The 18795-nt window shown below is 36.6% G+C and overlaps 1 long non-coding RNA gene across 3 annotated transcripts in view; it reads left to right on the forward strand.

Annotated features, from left to right (window-relative positions):
- LOC104006151 (uncharacterized) overlaps positions 1 to 18795 on the forward strand; it is a 211442-nt gene that overhangs the window by 12216 nt on the left and 180431 nt on the right. For 2 of the 3 annotated variants that reach the window (XR_001717068.4, XR_010156327.1), the window contains exons 2-3: positions 4184 to 4398; positions 10833 to 10939. This is a non-coding gene — a long non-coding RNA (uncharacterized LOC104006151). The remainder of the gene's footprint in view (positions 1 to 4183; positions 4399 to 10832; positions 10940 to 18795) is intronic. The other variant, XR_010156328.1, reaches the window with a different exon arrangement.

Consider the following 18795-nt stretch of genomic DNA (forward strand, 5'->3'; position numbering starts at 1 on the left):
TTAATCTGGAAGGTTTCTAAAGCTTTCTTTCTTATTCAGGTTTCTGAAAGCAATTGCATCTGAGTGAAGTAATAATGACAAACCTTATGAAGCAGAAAGAACAGTAATTCATTTACTTAAGACTAATTTTTAAAAGGGGAGAATAATTACCAAGCTCTATTTCCAAATGGAGTATGTTCTGAGTCATCATAAAAATTTGGCTGCCAGAAGAGTATCTAGTTTAGTAAATAATGAAGGTGAATGCCCAATGTTTTTGGAATGCTTTCAGCAACAGGTAACAAACAGGAAGCCTGACTACAGTGGCTTGAAAAAAATGAGAAGTATTTTTCTCCCATAATGAGAAATCCAGAGTTTAGCAGTGCTGGGCTGGTTCAGCAGATCAATGATGCCAAAGACTCTGAGATCACTTTACTTTGTCCTCACAATTACAAAAAAGCTGTTGTGGCTTCTACAATTATAACCCCTTTCCAACAAGAAGAAAGACGATGTAGCAAGGAGAATGGTTGGTACCAATATTTGAAAGTAAAAGTTTTATTAGGAAGCTCCCAGAAAACTTCTGTGTATGTTTCTTTGGCTATAATTTTGCCCCGGAGCCAGTCCTTGCAGAAAGGTGGCTGGAGAGAAAAGAGATGCAGAGAGAAAAAGAAGAGCAGCTTTTGACATTTCAGAAACTGCAGCCATATAGCTAGGCCTTGATGTTGTGAAAAGCTAGCTATGTTCATAAATAGGCCTTGATGATATCCTGTTGAACATAAACAAGCTTCCAAATCACCAACATCAGTGACCATGATGAACTGAAAAAAAAAAAGACCACTCTATAACCTTGTCTAAGCACATAAACAAGGTCACTGTGCAAACCACAAAAATACCAAGCACCTTCATAGCCTGGCTAATATCAGTAGCTGCTGCTTCTTTCCCAGTTTGATTCTTTAGCCTCACTTTATTTTTCCCATATTATAGATAAGATTTTTTAAATAAGCAATCATATATTTACCCCCAATTCCTGATAGCATCCAATTCAAAGCAAAGCCACTTTCTTAAGCCCTCCCCAAAAATCACCTGAGACCAGATCCTGTAATAATCCTTCCAAACACCCTCTTACTGAAATGCCCCACGTTTCCCATGGTGTGTGGTCTCCTTTCTTGCATCTATTAATAAGTCAGACTTGCTCAATTACAGGTATGTTCCTGGTGATCTTTAGCTGGATGACATTAACAACAGATTGGATCAACCAAACCACAGTAGTTGTCACACCTTTGCTTCATTCTAGTCTATTTATAATTAAAATGATGTGCCTTAATATGGCATGCTTCAAAATCCTTAGCTAGAAAAGTAGCCATGGTATACTGAACAGAGCATATGATGAACCATCAGGGGATAAACACTCTAGTCCACTCTGCCTAATTAGTTAAGTGACCCTGGGCAAGTCATTTAAAATGAGAGGAACTGACCTCACAATAATCCAAAGAACCCACTAACACTCACATGTCTGAGAAATGGCGTAAAAATAAAGCTCCAAGAAATTAAGTACATTTTCCTTCTATTTACATTTTGTAAGTGGCAGAACCAGGATTTGAACCCGGGCAGAGTCTAAAAGCTTTCCATTGTACCATGTTGCCTCAACAGGCCCCAGCTTCCTCTATGAACTGACTAGGTTGGTAAACCAGAACCAGAATCTAGTAATGGCCCTTTTCATTCACCGAACATGCTGAATGACAATTAATAATATTTTTATTTATTCTTTTTTAGTCCCACCAGGTCTGTAGATGAAAGGTGCAAGACTAATTCGAGGTAATGTGCGTTTATGGAGTTTTGATTTTTAGCAAGCCCTTTTCTACATAGCATAAATCATAGATTTGATCTATCATTTGAACATCCAAGTCAAATCAATTTTCAGTTCCCTGTAATTTAAAATATGACGACTTTACTTAAGGAATTGTATGAGATGCTATACCAAGAAGGACTGAAGAAGTAAAGCCTTAACTTAAGTAAGGAAAGCAAGTGACATATCCTTTATCTCTACTCCATGCTAAACTTTAATACTTTTGCACACCTGTTTGGGATCCTTTACAAATAATAGACAAATACATACAAGAAATGAATTTATCCAATCACACAAATAATAAGGACAAATATAAAATTGTATCCATTCTACCAACAATTTAGTAAATATTTTTTAAAGAAATAAGCAGTGTAGAGGATTTGTGGAAATATGCACTGAAGGACCAGAGAAAGAAATGTTATTCTTCAACTTTCTTTTGGAAGGCAATATAGAACACGTATAAAACACTAAGATTTTTGCATATCATATTTGACCCACAAATTCATCCTATACAAAATCATAGTGGTGTAGAGAGTGAGCCACAAAATTGTTTGTAGAAATATTCATAGTGGATGAAAATTAGTAAAAAGCTAAAATGTTAGAAATTTATTTTTACCAGAGTAAAATGTATTTACTACTAATAATTATTTATTATTCTAAGAAGAATGGTTTAATAAACTATGGTTTATTTATACAATGAAAATCTGTGCAAGTATTAAAAATGAAATGAAAAAGCACTAAGCAACATAGGCAAATGTTCAAAATATATTACTAGGTTAAAAAATGTAAATTACAAATATGTGATTGTGTTTTTGTTTTATACATGTGTGTATATGGGAGTAAATGAATTTTTAAAAGGAGAAATATACTGAGTAGTTATCTTTGGCAGGATCATAGATGGTTTTATTTTCTTCTTTTTATTTATCTACATTTTCCAAATTCTCTACCAGGAAAATATATTACCTTTATAATAATAAAAATATACTAAGTGAAATTTTAAAACAAATGCTAATACATCTCAGTCAATAAAAAATATACTATTCGGTATTTCAATACTAAATTCACTTGTCCTTTAAAATAAACAAACAACTCTGGATAAAAGACAAACCTTCTCCATGAAGTAAACCTAGCTCACAGATGCCACGCCAAGGGCCATCTTTGTTCTGTCAACCATGAATGTCCTTTTCTTTAGAGGTTTGTTTTTCAAATAATTGTTTTAATTATCTTCTCTACTTTATAATTTGGAAATCTAGCTTAAAAGGAATAGTGTATGTGTAAACAAATTCTAAAAAACAAAATGATCAAAATAAGTATCGTTTATGTTATAAAAATTTTTCTTGTGGTATTACCCACATGAACTTCTGAGTGTTGTAAAGACAGTTTGTTTACTTAACATGTTATACTTTTATAGTGTTATTTTTTGTAAGCCAATGCAATGTTGCCAATCAACAATTGTGCAAATGATCTTTGGAGAATGATGTTGTTAAAGGAGGAGGTTGTTTTTGGGTCTTCTGTTTTCTTTAGGCATTTTTGTCTTAAACATAGGAAGGATTTTCAAAAATCACCATCAAAAAAAGCCTGTGCCTTATTTAACTGCCACATTAATGACAGAAATTTAAGCATCACTGAAAAGAGAAGTTGAATAATTTACCAGCACAGAACACATTACAATAGCTACCTTGTATTGGTTGCCTATTGTTACTTATGTTCTTTAAGGTTTATTACTTTATTTAAACCCCACAGGCATCCTGCAAAGCAAATATGATTACCACTGTTTTGCAGATGAAGAAAATGAAGCTCAGGAAGTTTAAATAATTTGAAAGCTTTGAAAGTTTAAATAATTTAATAAAATAGCCATAAAAATAAGCAGGATTTGAACACAGGTCTCAGACTCCAGTGCTATGTTCTGTTCACTATGTACACTATGGGACTGGATTCTGATATGTCTGTTTTTCTCATTTGTTCCATATTGAGCACCTTAGAAAATGTGTCTTCTCACATCTATAATATGAACTAATGTGAAGTTATTCAAATGCATGATTCTGAAAAACCTTGAATGATTTAGGAAATCACCCACAATATAGTTTTGTATGTGACAGTGAGTATCAGCATGTCACTGGTATCTTCTTCTTCCACAGCTTGAGATACAGTGTTACTCTGCAGAAAAATTTCAAAGTACAATTTCAAGTTTTCCAGTATTTTTTTTAATTCTTTGCCCCAGTATATCCAATTATTCCCACAGTGTTTCTTCTGTACAAAGGATCAACACTGTTTGATTTCATCTTGCTAATAGATCCAAAACTAAATGTCCCTTCTTAGGCTGGAGGTCTACATGACTGCTCTCAATTCTGGTTGTTCCAGATCCTCCTTACTGTCTTGTGTTCAATGCTGAAGACCTGGTGTCCATGCCTAACATAACCTGAAGGTGCCTCTTGAATGGATCACATTTGGCTTTCCTTATGTCCTTGCTCACTATCATGGCTACCACGAGAGCCAAGGCAACCCACAGAGATGGACTTGAAGTGAGAAATCTACTCTGACCTTTGCCAGAACATCCAGCTCAGATTTTGGCCTAGGTAAGGAGTTCTTAACTGTGTCAAATTTGGCTTGAACTCCCAAAGTTGCAACTCTTTGCATTCACGGATACATCCACTTCTATTAGGCAAATGGGTTACCAAAATAATACGGTTTAGACAGATTCCAAGTAAAGCTATCTGTAGAACCAGAACCAAATTTTCCTTGATGCATTTTTCCATTCACTGGTTGGCTTAGTCACATCCTCTTAATGTATTCTTTATCATATCAGCATTTTTTTTGCACTTTATTGACATCTTGACTAGGTCAGCATTACGCAATCTATCCCATAGGTTTTAATAACTTTTAAACTAAAAAGAAAAAATATCTTAAAGTTGGGGTTTCTTTCTTAAAAGTCTTTCCTGTATAGTATCTCCTATATAACATCCATGTAAATAGGCTGCCCAACTTTCCTCTGCCAAAAATCTAAGCTCCATGTACCAAAGATATGCCACGGGGTGTCATTTGGTTGCCTCTGTCTTGGATCCCTGAGCCCAGGGAAATTGCATAATAATATCCTGTTCCAAAGTTATATTGTCTTAGTCAGTTTGATCTGCTTTTTAAACAAAAATACGTTACACTGGGTGGCTTAAGCAACTGAACCCACAAAACCCAGTTCCATGCCCATAAACATAACTTACTCTACAGCTTTCCTTGAGGGAAAAAATTACATAATCTTAATAAGTACTACTATAATAAATTATATTAGATAGATATTAACTTATATATAATCTAGTTTAAGAATAAAATACAATAAACTATTGGTTTAAAGGAGGGGTATCCAATCTTTTGGCTTCCCTGAGCTGTACTGTAAGAATAAGAATTATCTTGGGCCACACATAAAATACACTAGCATTAGCGATAACTGATGAGCTAAAAAAAAAAAAGAAAATCTCATAATGTTTTAAGAAAATTTATGAATTTGTGTTGGGAAACATTCAAAGCCATCCTGGGCCACGAAGGTTAGATAAGCTTGGTTTAAAAAAGGAAGCACATTAATACTTTCAGGCTAAAAAGATATCATACAGAAAATTTTATTTGTGCTAGAAGAGATCAGAAGCTACAAGAGCATATGAAAAAATGATAGGCACGAACCGCTCAAAACAAAGACTGCATGAGGACCTCCTGGCCCTGATACTGTTATACATTTTCTCATCTTCTACGGGAAAGATTTAGGCAGAAAGACTGTAAATATTATATTTCTGTTTGATTAAAAAAACTGGTCCTGCTTAAAGTATTTCTGAAGATTTCCTCCTGAAAAAAAATCAATAATAACAACAACAATAACAACCTCTCTCTTCTTTTCTTGGGTCAGTCTGGAGATACATTTCATTTATATTTGTGCCAGAGAAAGGTTCTTCGTCCTTTTTCTTTTGTTTTAATTAGGGGGAAAATGTTCTTATCAACTTTACATTATATCACCTTATCTTGGTTGGCCAGAATCCCAGTGAAACTTGTATAGGTTTTAAATTTCTTTACTTTTGCTCCCTGTAGAGAAGCCATATTTTGCTACACTCAGAAAAATTTATTTTTCCAAAGATTGATGACTCCTTACCTGGGAAATTTAAATGCACACAGTGTCTGCACTTTTAGACTGTTTCAAATAGTATATTTAATTTTACATTGACTTCCCTAAAATCATCTAATGATTTATTTTAACCTCTTTTATGCAGAAGACATTCTGATAACAAAATGTGTAAATTATTCAAGAGAAGGAAAACATGTTACTATCATTAAAGAAAAATCTTATTTCTAAACAAAGCATGATTAAAATTTAGTCCTTACTTCTTTACTTATATTTTAATTGTTTTTTTAAAAATCCTTTTGTTTATAAACTAACACACTGTAGGAAAATAGAGAAAAATAACCTAGCCCTTATTATTACAATGAATATTTTTTAAGACCTGTAAACTGCTAGTCATTCCTAAATCCCAGTGGCAGGGAGCAGGGGTGGTGGTAGAGAGACTTAAAAACAGCAAAAACAAACACTTCAGCCACACTAAAATCAGAATTGCTTGAAGGACCCTCATTTCTTTTTTAAATTTAAGTTCTTCTACCCCATCTATTCCCATTGTGGTGATAGAAATAATAAAGCTTTAATTTAAAGTCGAAAATTAATATATTACAACAGATTTGAGAGCAAAGCGCTGGAACTAGTCAGACAACTTTCTGTAATCGAAACCCACAACAAAGATAAATTAAACTTCCTATAATTTTATAAATTACAGAAGGAATACCTGTAATTACCCACATAAATGATGACCAAAATATTTGCCCGTAGGAATTGGAATACATTTGAAGGGAGGCTGCCTTGTTTGCCATGCTGAAAAAAGAAGGCATATTGACACGCAGGAAAATAGTAGTGCATTTTGGATAGCAATGAGAAAAAGGACTTTAAAGAAACCTGATAAACAGGACATGGATGTTTTCTATGAGGAGATTCAACAAGCCCAACTAAACAAGAAATGACCTGTGACAAGCAAAACTACCCCTACACACACACACACACACACACACACCCTCCACCTTTTCAACCAGCTCCTAAAGCTCACTAGCTAGCAGATAATCACCTAGAGAAAACCAGGTGTGATGTGCATTTTCATGTAGATCAAGCCTGAACCATCCCACCCGCCTCCCATCCCCAATAGAAGACAGTTCTACAGGCTCTACAAACCACAGAATGCCAGCATCTAGACAACTGGCAGAGTTTCCAAATGTTAGTCCCATCATAAAAGATGAACATCATTTCAGTCCAGCTAAATTAGAAATATAAGATGATGGAAATGGCATGCATTACTCCTATAACCAGTCATCCAAAATAAATGGGCTCATTTATATATAGCTTTGCTATTTAAGAGATATTTGAATGCAGGCAAGCTTAAAGTATAAGTTAGAACATGTCATGTCAAGCAACTTAGAGAATCTCATAACTAATGTTATTTTTACCCTGAATGTACAGTTCACATTCATTATTCCAGGTAGAAGCTTCATCAGCATCCCCTAGCACATTATGAATTCCTAATCCAAGACTCTCTCGTCTATAAGCAATGTGTTTCTTCTTTTTGCTGTAAATGATACATGGACTCCAGAGAGCAAAGTTTCTCTGTAACACATCATTCCAAAAAGGCTCTTCCCACCTCCATCCCCAGTAGTAAGCAGATTCTTTGCAAAGTTTCCATTTACCTACTTGAATACAAAGGTGATTTAAAAATCTTTATGTTTATTATACAATCATAATGGGATCAACACCTTTCATAAAGAATCCAGTGCTCTTCAAACAGAAGTAACTTACTTTGTACAGCTACAAATATCTTAGTATCTTTTTAAGGGAAAGTATCATCAAATAGAACTATTCTCAGGGTAGACCCATTAAACCAGTCACAAGATAAAGAACATAGGTAAATACTGTTCTTAATTGCCTGGACAACATTCTGTAACTCAATCGAATACTTTCTAAAACTATATATGTCCGTAAAATAGTGTATCATTTTATTTTGTCACCTAGTACTTAAAAGCAGTGTTAGAAAGTGCATTGAGTCAAAAGTGAGCAATTCAAATTCTACAGCTATGAGCTTCTCCATCTTTATTTTTTTCTTTTGTCAAATATTGTATGATTCTAGAGGCTAAAACAGTTCCTACAAATGCCTACCCAGAAAGGAGAAGCAAGCAAAGGAAAGAAGGGAGGGAGGAAGGAAGCATGGAGGTAGGGAGAAAGACACCATCTACTTGGTCCTGCTCTGTAATACTTGAAGGTTCTCCCTGTGATTTTATTCTGTCTTTGGATCTCTAACAACCCAACAGCCACCATTAGTCACAAAAACACATCTGTGTTTAAAAAACTGTCCACAGAAAATTGAAGTGAGTGATCTATACATCACAGAAACAAAAGGAGAGAGAGATGTGTATATATATATATATATATATATATATATATATATATCTCCTTTTTCTACACTATTATATATAATAGTAGAGAAAAGCCTCAACACAAGAAATAAGGTTATTACACACAAAACTTAGATATCCCGGCCAGGCATGGTAGCTCATGCCTGTAATCCCAGTACTTTAGGAGACCAAGGCTGGATGATCACTTGAAGCCAGGACTTCAAGACCGTCCTGGGTAACATAGTAAGATCTTATCTCTACAAAAAATACAAAAATTAGCTGGGCATGGTGGCACGCACCTGTAGTCCTAGTTACTCAGGAAGCTGAGGCAGGAAAACCGCTTGAGCATAGGAGTTTGAAGCTGCAGCAAGCTATGTTCATGCCACTGTACTCCTGCTTAGATGACAGAGTTAGACTCTGTGGAAAGAAAGGAAAGAGAAAGGAAAGAGAAAGGAAAGGAAAGAGGAAAGAGAAATAGAAAGAGAAAGGAAAGGAAGAGAGAGAGAGAAAGAGAGAAAGAAAGAAAATAAAAAAATAAAGTTAGATATGCAGAGATTTTGAGATGACCTACAGAATTCATATGGATCCACAATCCTTATAGCTAGATCCTTATATGATTGCTCCAAAAATGTACATTCTGGACCTAGCACATTAGCTAGCCCCCCAACAATTCCTAATTTCTGGTAGATATGGCAGAATAATGTTACATGAAATGGTGGTATCACGTTGTTATATGAGAATGACAACATAGGAATCCTAATAAAATGCTTGTAGATGGTCTTTGAGGTCAGTTAAAAATCACCAGATATTTTTGACGGCAATATCTCTAGTACTTGTACCTCTGTTTATCTGTCATTATCTCAAGTCTTAGTTCCTATTGATTAAATCTATTTAGCAACAGTTATAAAATTTTTCTTCTAGATGTGAAATGGCCATAGGGACTCTACTTCCTGGTTAACATGTCTTAATGAATCACCACATTTTCATGTTTTCCCACAGGAAAGGAACATAGTAAAATAGAAATAGGTTAAGATGTAATGATCTCCCCCTTTCCTGAATATGCCTCTGAATCACTCTGTGTATACCTCTGCATTCTTTCATTTGCATATAAGGAAACCACTATGGCTTATAGCTTTTACAAACTGATGCCAATAATGGTCACATATCTTACAAAGATCTAGAATTTATTACAAAGTAATTAAAATCAATAACAACAACAAGAAAACAAACTTCCAAAAGGTCAAAACTTTAACCAATCTACATAATCACTAAAATTTAGCACCAAGTATTAAAAGCAAAGACATAAAAGCAATCCTGTGATGAATTTCCATACACATAAATATTCACTAAGTAGGAAAATACCTGATTAAACAGTTAAAGAAATTTTATTTGTAACACTTTCCTTAAAGGGATTTTTCTTTTCCAAAATAGTATAAATCATTGTATTTTAGACCTCCTACTATCTACTTTATTGGTCTAAAGATTATTGGTACTTTAATGATAAGTTAAAAACATTTTAACAGAAAGATAATTAAATGAACACTTGAAGTATTAACATAATTACATATAGTCAGGCAAATTCTGTGTATGAGATGAAATGTCATTCCAAAAGTATCTCATTGCTGTTTTTGTGTCACATTTAGACATGAGACACTGAGTATATACTTGTCGGCTAAGTGTTCACAAATCCTACTAAGGGCATGTATTGGGGGACTTGGCACTGCCAGGTTGTAGAGAGTACTTGCATCTCCTTGCATCAAATTTGGATGAAATTCTAAAACCATATAGGCTGCTCCAGGATACATCCGGCTTCTGGTGGATAAATAGGTCCACCATTTCTGGTTATTTTTCTAAGTAAGTTGTAAAAACCCTCCCTATGTAAGGCCTATTTGACAAGTATTTTTTTCTAGTACATAAAACTAGAATATGATAAAAAATTTTTATAAACATAACTCAACCTAAAACTCTTGAAATATCTTATGGTTTATGACAACACACGCATTCAATTACTGGAGACACATACTAAATACTACATATTTGTTGATAAAGCTGAAACTCCTAAACCTACCAAAAAGGCCTTCAAGACTGCCACCAATTCCATTTTCTTCCTCCACAGTGGAAGACTAAAAACTGCCAATCAATGACTAATCTCCCCTGTTTCTGCTATCAGAACTTGTCTGTATACAAGAGCAATGTGCTCATCTCTAGGAGGTGATGAACAACCATTCTAAGGTGATAATCACAATGTTCTTTCCCTTTGCCATATAGTCATTTTTTCACTCTCCTTTGCAACTAGGAGGGATATTTTCTAATAAAAGAGACCAGTGGAGCTGGACTCTCCCCTTCCCTCTTTCTTCTTCTTCCTGCATGGATATGATGCCTGGTGTTGTGGTAGCCATATTAAAAACCATGGGGCCTTCAGCCAAAGGGGAAAAAGCCAGCAAATGAAGGAAGGAGAATGCAAGGTAGAAAGAGCCTATATCCTTGACAGCATCATGAACAATGGGAGCAATGCCAGCAATTTTCTATATTCTTACTTCTTGCTCTGTAGGAAAAACGAATTCCTTATTTATTAACGCCACTGTTGGATTGTGGCTGGCAAGATGACTGAATAGGAACAGCTCCGGTCTGTAGCTCCCAGCGAGATCAACGCAGAAGGTGGGTGATTTCTGCATTTCCAACTGAGGTGCACAGCTCATCTCACTGGAACTGGTTAGACAGTGGGTGCAGCCCATGGAGAGTGAGCTGAAGCAGGGTGGGATGCCACCTCACACCACATGGGAAGCACAAGGGGTCAGGGAACTCCCTCCTCTACCCAAGGGAAGCCCTGAGGGACTGTGCTGTAAGGAACAGTGCACCCTGGCCAAGATAATATGCTTTTCCCACGGTCTTCGCAACCTGCGGACCAGGAGATTCCCTCCGGTACCTACATCACTAGGGCCCTGGGTTTCAAGCACAAAACTGGGCAGTCATTTGGGCAGACATCGAGCTAGCTGCAGGAAATTTTTTCATACTCCAGCGGTGCCTGGAACACCAGCAAGACAGAAAAAGTTAGACCCCTGGAAAGGGGGCTGAAGTCAGGGAGCCAAGTGGTCTAGCTTAGAGGATCCCACCCCAAGGGAGCCCAGCAAGCTAAGATCCACTGGCTTGAAATTCTCACTGCCAGCAGAGCAGTCTGAAGTCAATCTGGCATGCTGGAGCTTGGTGGGAGGAGGGGCGTCTGCCATTACTGAGGCTTGAGTAGGTGATTTTCCCCTCACAGTGTAAACAAAGCGGCCAGGAAGTTTGAACTGGGCGGAGCCCACCACAGCTTGGCTAAGCCACTGTAGCCAGACTGTCTCTCTAGATTCCTTTTCTCTGGGCAGGGCATCTCTGAAAGAAAGGTGGCAGCCCCAGTCAGGGGCTTATAGATCAAACTCCCATCTCCCTGGGACAGAGCACCTGGGGGAAGGGGTGGCTGTGGGCACAGGTTCAGCAGACTTAAATGTTCCTGCCTGCTGGCTCTGAAAAGAGCAGCAGATCTCCCAGCACAGCCCTTGAGATCTGCTAAGGGACAGACTGCCTCCTCAAGTGGGTCCCTGAACCCCGTGACTCCTGACAGGGAGAAACCTCCCAGCAGGGGTCAGCAGACACCTCATATAGGAAAGCTCCAGCTGGCATCTGGCAGGAGCCCCTCTAAGATGAAGCTTCCAGAGGAAGGAACAGCAGCAATCTTTGCTGTTCTGCAGCCTCCGCTGGTGATACCCAGGCAAACAGGGTCTGGAGTGGACCTCCAGCAAACTGCAGCAGACCTGCAGCAGAGAGGCCTGTTAGAAAGAAAACTAACAAACACAAAGGAATAGGATCAATGTCAACAAAAAGGACGTCCACACAGGAACCCCATCTGAAGGTCACCAACATCAAAGACCAAAGGTAGATAAATCCAGGAAGATGAGGAAAAACCAGCACAAAAAAAGGCTGAAAATTCCAAAAACCAAAATGCCTCTTCTCCTCCAAAGGATCACAACTCCTTGCCAGCAAGGGAACAAAACTGGATGGAGAATGGGTTTGACCAATTGAAGGAAGTAGGCTTCAGGAGGTGGGTAATAACAAACTCTGCTGAGCTAAAGGAGCATGTTCTAACCCAATGCAAGGAAGCTAAGAACCTTGAAAAAAAGTTAGAGGAATTGCTAACTAGAATAACCAGTTTAAAGAGGAACATAAATGACCTGATGGAGCTGAAAAACACAGCACAAGAACTTTGTGAAGCATACACAAATATCAATAGCCAAATTGATCAAGCAGAAGAAAGGATTTCAGAGATTGAAGATCACCTTAATAAAATAAAGCATGAAGACAAGATTAGAGAATAAAGAATGAAAAGGAATGAACAAAGCCTCCAAGAAAATATGGACTATGTGAAAAGACCAAACCTATATTTGATTGGTGTACATGAAAGTGATGGGGAGAATGAAACCAAGTTGGAAAATACGCTTCAGGATATCATCCAGGAGAACTTCCCCAACCTAGCAAGGCAGGCCAACATTCAAATTCAGGAAATACAGAGAACACCACTAAGATATTACTCAATAAGAGCAACCCCAAGACACACAATCATCAGATTCACCAAGGTTGAAATGAAGGGAAAAATGTTAAGGGCAGCCAGAGAGAAAGGTCAGGTTACCCACAAAGGGAAGCCCATCAGACTAACAGTGGATCTCTCTGCAGAAACCCTACAAGCCAGAAGTAAGTAGGGGTCAATATTCAACACTCTTAAAGAAAAGAATTTTCAACCCAGAATTTCATATCCAGCCGAACTAAGCTTCATAAGTGAAGGAGAAATAAAATCCTTTACAGACAAGCAAACGCTGAGAGACTTTGTCACCACCAGGCCTGCCTTACAGGAGATCCTGAAGAAAGCACTAAACATGGAAAGGAGCAACCGGTACCAGCCACTGCAAAAACATAACAAATTGTAAAGACTATTGACATTGTGAAGAAACTGCAGCAACTAATGGGCAAAATAGCCAGCTAGCATCATAATGATAGGATCCAATTCACACATAACAATATTAACCTTAAATGTAAATGGGCTAAATGCCCCAAGACACAGACTGGCAAACTGGATAAAGAGTCAAGAACCATCAGTGTGTTGTATTCAGGAGACCCATCTCACATGCAAATAAAGGAATGGAGGAATATTTAGCAAGTAAATGGAAAGAAAAAAAAAGCAGGGGTTGCAATCCTAGTCTCTGATAAAACAGACTTTAAACCAACAAAGATAAAAAATGACAAAAAAGGAGCACCCAGACTCATATAATAAGATCTTAGAGACCTACAAAGAGACTTAGACTCCCACACAATAATAATGAGAAACTTTAACACCCCACTGTCAATATTAGACAAATCAATGAGACAAAAAAGTAACAAGGATATTCAGGACTTCAATTCAGCTCTAGACCAAATGGACCTAATAGACATCTACAGAACTCTCCACCTCAAATCAAAAGAATATATATTCTTCTCAGCACCACATCACACTTATTCTAAAATTGACCACATAATTGGAAGTAAAACACTCTTCAGCAAACGCAAAAGAATGGAAATCATAACAAACAGTCTCTCAGACCACAGTGAAATCAAATTAGAACTCATGATTAAGAAACTCACTCAAATCACATGACTACATGGAAGCTGAACAACCTGTTCCTGAATGACTACTGAGTAAATAACAAAATTAAGGCCGAAATAATTGAGCTCTTTGAAACCAATGAGAACAAACATACAATGTACCAGAATCTCTGGGACAGAGCTAAAGCAGTGTTTAGTGGGAAATGTATAGCACTAAATGCCCACAGGAGAAAACAGAAAAGATCTATAATTGGCACCCTAACATCACAATTAAAAGAACTAGAGAAGCAAGAGCAAGCAAACTAAAAAACTAGCAGAAGACAAGAAATAACTAAGATTAGAGCAGAACTGAAGGAGATAGAGACATAAAAAGCCCTTCAAAAAATCAATGAATACAGGAGCTGGTTTTTTCAAAAGATCAACAAAATAGACCAGTTGCAAGACTAGTAAAGAAGAAGGGAGAGAAGAATCAAATAGACACAATAAAAATGATAAAGGGGATATCACCACTGATCCCACAAAAATGCGAACTACCATCAGAGAATACTATAAAAACCTCCACGCAAATAAACTAGAAAATCTAGAAGAAATGGATAAATTCCTGGATACATACACCCTACCAAGACTAAACAAGGAAGAAGTCCAATCCCTGAAGAGACCAATAACAAGTTCTGAAATGGAAGCAGTAATTAATAGCCTACCAACCAAAAAAAGTCCAGGACCAGACAGATTCACAGCCAAATTCTACCAGAGGTAAACAGAAGAGCTGGTACTATTCCTTCTGAAACTATTCCAGTCAACAGAAAAAGAGGGACTCCTCCCTAACTCATTTTATGATGCCAGCATCATCCTGATACCAAAACCTGGCAGAGACACAACAACAAAAAAAAGAAAATTTCAGGCCAATATTCCTGAAGAATGTCAATGTAAAAATCCTCAATAAAATACTGGCAAACTGAATCCAGCAGCACATCACAAAGCTTATCCACCATGATCAAGTTGGCTTCATCCCTGGGATGCAAGGCTGGTTCAACATCTGCAAATCAATAAACATAATCCATCACATAAACAGAACCAATGACAAAAAACACATGATTATCTCAATGGATGCAGAAAAGGCCTTCAACAAAATACAACACCCCTTCATGCTAAAAACTCTCAATAAACTAAGTATTGATGGAACATATATCAAAATAACAAGAGCTGTTTATGACTAACCCACAGCCAATATCATATTGAATGGGCAAAAACTGGAAGCCCTCTCTCCCCACTCCTATTCAACACAATATTGGAAGTTCTGGCTAGGCAATCAGGCAAGAGAAAGAAATAAAGTGTATTCAAATAGGAAGAGAGGAAGTCAAATTGCCTCTGTTTACAGATGACATGATTGTATATTTAGAAAACCCCATCATCTCAGCCCAAAATCTCCTTAAGCTGATAAGCAACTTCAGTAAAGTTTCAGATACAAAATCAATGTACAAAAATTACAAGCATTCCTTTATACCAATAATAGACAAAAATAGAGCCAAATTATGAATGAACTTCATTCACAATTACTACAAAGAGAATAAAATACCTAGGAATACAACTTACAAGGGACGTGAAGGACCTCTTCAAGGAGAACTACAAACCACTCCTCAAGGAAATAAGAGAGGACACAAACAAATGGAAAAACATTCCATGCTCATGGATAGGAAAAATCAACATTGTGAAAATTGCCATACTCACCAAAGTAATTTATAGATTCTATGCTATCCCTGTCAATCTACCATTGACTTTCTTCAAAGAATTAGAAAAAACTACTTTAAATTTCATATAGAACAAAAAACAGCCCATATAGCCAAGACAATCCTAAGCAAAAAGAACAAAGCAGGAGGCATCACGCTACCTGACTTCAAACTATACTACAAAGCTACAGTAACCAAAACAGCATGGTACTGGTACCAAAACAGATATATAGACCAATAGGACAGGATAGAGGCCTCAGAAATAATGCCACACATCTACAACCATCTGATCTTCAACATTCCTGACAAAAACAAGCAATGGGGAAAGGATTTCCTATCTAATAAATGGTGTTGGGAAAACTGGCTAGCCATATGCAGAAAACTGAAAAATGGATTAAAGACTTAAATGTAAGACCTAAAACCATAAAAACTCTAGAAGAAAAACTAGGCAATACCATTCAGGACATAGGCATGGGCAAAGGCTTCATGACTAAAACACCAAAAGCAATGGCAACAAAAGCCAAAAGTGACAAATGGGATCTAATTAAACTAAAGAGCTTCTGCACAGCAAAAGAAACTAGCATCGGAGTGTACAGGCAACCTACGCAATGGGAGAAAATGTTTGCAATCTACCCGTCTGACAAAGGGCTAATATCCAGAATCTACAAAGAATTTAAATAAATTTACAAGAAATAAACAACCCCATCAAAAAATGGGCGAAGGATATGAACATAAAGGTCTTCTCAAAAGAAAACATTTATGTGGCCAACAAACATATGAAGAAAAGCTCATCATCACTGGTCATTAGAGAAATGCAAATTAAAACCACAATGAGATACCATCTTACACCAGTTAGAATGGCAATCATTAAAAAGTCAGTAAACAACAGATGCTGGAGACGATGTGGAGAAATAGGAATGCATTTACACTGTTGGTGGGTGTGTAAATTAGTTCAACCATTGTGGAAGACAGTGTGGCAACTCCTCAAGGATCTAGAACCAGAAATGCCATTTGACCCAACAATCCCATTACTGGGTATATACTCAAAGGATTATAAATCATTCTACTATAAAGACATGCACACATATGTTTATTGCAGCACTATTTACAATAGCAAAAACTTGCAACCAACCCAAATGCCCATCAATGATAGACTGGATTAAGAAAATGTGGCACATATACACCATGGAATACTATGCAGCCATAAAAAAGGATGAGTTCATGTCCTTTGCAGGGACATGGATGAAACTGGAAACCATCATTCTCAGGAAACTAATACAAGAACAGAAAACCAAACATGGCATGTTCTCACTCATAAGTGGCAGTTGAACAATGAGAACACATGGACACAGGGAGGGGAATATCACAAACCAGGGCCTGTCAGTGGGTAGAGGGGTAGGGGAGGGATAGCATTAGCAGAAATACCTAATGTAGATGATGGGTTGATGGGTGCACAAACCACCAAGGCACGTGTATACCTATGTAACAAACCTGCACGTTCCGCACATGTATCCCACAACTTAAAGTATAATTTTTAAAAGGTTGCCTGCATTAGATAAATAATTTAAAATGAAAATGCCACTGTTAGTCATGTTCTTTATTACCTGCAGCCAACGCAGCCTATTCAATAACTTCTGCTTCATGCCTGCAATGCAGTCCCATTGGACATTCATCATTGCCCCAAACATCATACACTTCCCTATCTTCGTATCTTTTTTCTACCTAGCTTTGCATATAGTATTTATTACACTTTATAAAATGAAAGATATGAACTGGCTGATAAAATGTTAAGTTTAAATAAGTGGTCCATAATCAGATAAATCAGTCAAAAATTAATCACTTTCTACTTATATGTAAGGCACAATGCTACAGTTGATTTAAATGTTGAGTTTTTACTTAATCATTCTATATGTTCCCAAATGACAATTTCTTGTGCTTTGTTTTTATACATAAACAAAAGACTTCAATACTAGTTTGATATACAAGATGGTTGTCTAAAGGACAGGAACCAGCTCTCCTGCTGTGTTTTATAAAATGTCTACTTATTGCTGATGCTCAACCAATATTAAATTATAATAATACTGCTGTGGGTATCATTTAGGTTCCCTGACACAGTTACAACTTACTATGCTGTTTTTGAAGCGTATGAGATCCTATAATAAAATTGTTTTATGGAAGTGGATGCAAACTACATACGGTTTGTCAGTCAGCTTACCTGGGTCTCTTTAGGAATGTGTTCTGCTCAAATAAAGATGTGTTTTAAAATTCTGTATTGGTATGATTCAACTGCAGGAAAGTAAGACTCATAATTTACTATAATAAATTACTTCTCAAAAACATTTATTATCAGACTGCAATGATTCTCAGTCCTAAAATAAAAAATCATTCTTTCCTACAAGTAAACCAAAGGAGGGCAAAATGATTTTTTAAATATAAAACTAAGTTTAAATCATAGCTCTACCTAAAAGTATTCCTAGATTTTTTTTATCATTTTTTAAATTATTGCACTTAGAAGAAGCATATAATAAAAAGAATTTCGAACTCATTCACATAGCTATTACTTTAAAGGGTATCATCGAAAGTTCTGAGATGGTCCAGCTGGCATTTGTCAAACCTCAAAGCTTCCAAGGAAGTCTTTATGCTTCATGGAATTTTGCTTCAAATTGCTTTAGCATATCAACTTAAGGAATGATTAAGGGAATTAAAGCTAGGGATTCTCCATTCAACTGTTTGCTCATCCACACTATTTCAGAAACTCTACAAATACTTTTTCTTTGGTTGCTTAACTCTATCTTTGTAATCAGCCCTTCAGCTGAAGTCAAAGGGGAATTATCTTTATTGAAGAAGTCTAAAAAATTTTTGGAGAAGTTCTTTGTGATGGAATAACCGTCACTTAAATCCACCTTTATTTTACTCTTTGACATTTATCCCAGAGAAATGAAAATGTATGTTTATACAGAAGACTGTATACAAATGATTATAGTAGCTTTATGAGTAATAGCCAAAAAATGGAAGCAACCCAGATGTTTTGCAGCAGGTAAATAGTTAAACTGCAGTACATCTATACCATAGAATACCACTCAACAATAAAAAGAACAAACTATTGGTACACTCAGCAACCTAGATGACTCTCCAAAGAATCATACTGAATTTAAAAAGCCATTTCCCAAATGACAA

The sequence above is a fragment of the Pan troglodytes genome, chromosome 3 (assembly GCF_028858775.2).
Source record: "Pan troglodytes isolate AG18354 chromosome 3, NHGRI_mPanTro3-v2.0_pri, whole genome shotgun sequence".
Lineage (NCBI taxonomy): Eukaryota > Metazoa > Chordata > Mammalia > Primates > Hominidae > Pan > Pan troglodytes.